The following is a 2,050-nucleotide window of genomic DNA, read 5'->3' as shown; positions in this document are numbered from 1 at the left end:
AAGTCTGTTGAGGCTGTGGGGCTTGTCTCTGCTGGCGTCTTTAGCTCTCTAGCCACCTGCTAGCCCGGGGAGACTTCTCTTCTCCTTGCGAGGTCAGTGGGAGGACTAGGTCTGTTAGTTGCTGGTATGGAACCATTTCAACAAAGCACAAAAGCCTCTGATATAATATATATGTATCCTGGTTTAGAATTATCAGCAAGAATAATTACACAGTGCCGGCTATGGTTATCACCGTTTCCCTCCCTAAAGATCAGAAACAAACGTTGAATTTTTAATTACCATACAGTGAAAAGTACTGGGAAGTTTGTATGGGTGGGCGGGATATCACACAACTGTGGCAGTGGGAAGTGGCTAATGTTCAGCTAGGAAAATCAACCTTAGTCGAAAACGGATAAGAAAATACGGACGTGTTTCCTCCTGGGTGTAGGAGGATGGTGGAAGGGCAGCCTGCAGTCTGTAGTTCTTGCCACAGGCTATGGCTAAGGTTAGGGTTCCTGGCCCTGCCTGTGACCTAGGTCAAATTAATAGCTGTAACTCCTTTACTAAATAGAGTGTCATGGGCCAAGCTAGAGGCGGCGCCACCTGGAGTTTTCCAGTCCCCGGCCAAGGTCTTCAAAGTTGCTTGTCTCCTTCCACACTAGGGCGCAGGCCACACTTGGCCACCTAGTCTCTCCTCATTGGCTTCTGTCAGCTCTGTCCTTCTTGGCTTTTTAACAACTCTAGCCTCGCTTCGGCTTCCCCGGGAGGGAGTGCACCCGCCTACGCCCGGCGTCCCCAGACCTGTTCCCAAGCTCTGCCTCTGCAGCAGCGGTCACGTGCGCGAGTCTTGGGGGGTGGGGGGGGAGCCAAAAAGAAGGAGGAATGGGTGGGGCCGTTCCGTGGGGACACGCCCCCACACTCAAAGCATTTTCTCATTGGCGAAGGTTTGGAAGTGCCGCTTCGGATTGGTCAATGGGCGTGGCTTCGGGGGAACGGAAGGGAGGGCTGCTTCTGGAGAAGACAGGGTTGCCGGGCGGACCGCGGGAACGCGCTCCGGGGGGTGGGGACGCACGAGCTCACCACAGCTCAATGACAAATCGACTAGGGACAGCTGGGGTCCGGCCCCAGGACGGGGCGGGGCGCCCGTGAGAGCGGCGATTCTGGTTGTGCGCACAGCCAGAGCGGCGGTGGGACCGGCTTCCCCAGGTAAGGATGCTGCGCCCCGCAGGGAAGCGCAGACGAGGGGTGCGCCCTGGGATGGGGAAGTGAGTGCGCTCCCCGCACGATCGCAGGCCTCCTAGTTCCACGTTGGGAGGGGAGGGAGGGTCACGTCTCCTGAAGAAGGACAACGCCCCGGACCGCGCCCCGCTTAGCTTGAGAGGTGTCTTTTGGGAAAGCCGGATGGCCTCCCAGCCGGATCTGGGGGTGCTGAGGACATGGGGGGAGGCGCCCCAGTTTCTCTTCCCTTGCTGCCTGTCCTTCCCTTTTTCCACAAATGGCCACTTCCTGCCTTTTCGGGCCTCCCGCCTGAGTTGGTCCACTTCCTCCGTCCCTTTCAGATCGATAAGATGTTGCCCAAACTTCTTTCTTAAAGGTCGGAGCTTGTATTTTGTGTGACCTGGGGGCTGGCTTCAATAAGTTTGTGGGGGTTGTTGCTTGTGAATTACTTTTTGATTCTGTCTTCCAATTGCCTTTCGGAGCGTGAACTAGCATCGAAGGTGGTTTCTAGAAGCACAGTGGCTTGAAGGGTTTTCCTGACCCGTTTCTCTGAGCCAAGTCAGCTCGTGGCTCACACTCGCGCGTGGCTCACACTTGCGGAGTGCCCCAGAGGGCGCGGCACCCACAGCAGGGTCCTTCCTCCCGCTGGGTTCATTTCTAAGTAAATCCTGGAAGCTAGGGACTTTGGTGTTACCAGGGTGTTCTGGAAGAGTCTGGAGTGGACTGATGTTCTTAGCCTCCCTTCAATCCCTGGAGAACAGAGATCCTCTCGCTCCTCCATTTCCTAGCCACCCTTCTTAAGTTTGGGAGATATTGAATTATCAAGGCTTATCATCGGAGGGGCAGGGCTTGT

General features: G+C 55.8%; 1 protein-coding gene across 1 annotated transcript in view; it reads left to right on the top strand.

The window, feature by feature from the left end:
• Nucleotides 1–971: 971 nt before the first annotated feature.
• Ralb (RAS like proto-oncogene B) overlaps nucleotides 972–2,050 on the top strand; it is a 45,503-nt gene continuing 44,424 nt past the window's right edge. Inside the window, exon 1 of the mRNA XM_031380442.1 lies at nucleotides 972–1,185. The gene's annotated coding sequence lies outside the window, so the exon portion shown is untranslated. The remainder of the gene's footprint in view (nucleotides 1,186–2,050) is intronic.

Source organism: Mastomys coucha, unplaced genomic scaffold (genome assembly GCF_008632895.1).
Source record: "Mastomys coucha isolate ucsf_1 unplaced genomic scaffold, UCSF_Mcou_1 pScaffold1, whole genome shotgun sequence".
Taxonomy (NCBI): Eukaryota; Metazoa; Chordata; class Mammalia; order Rodentia; family Muridae; genus Mastomys; species Mastomys coucha.
This window is presented reverse-complemented; position numbering and strand designations above follow the sequence as displayed.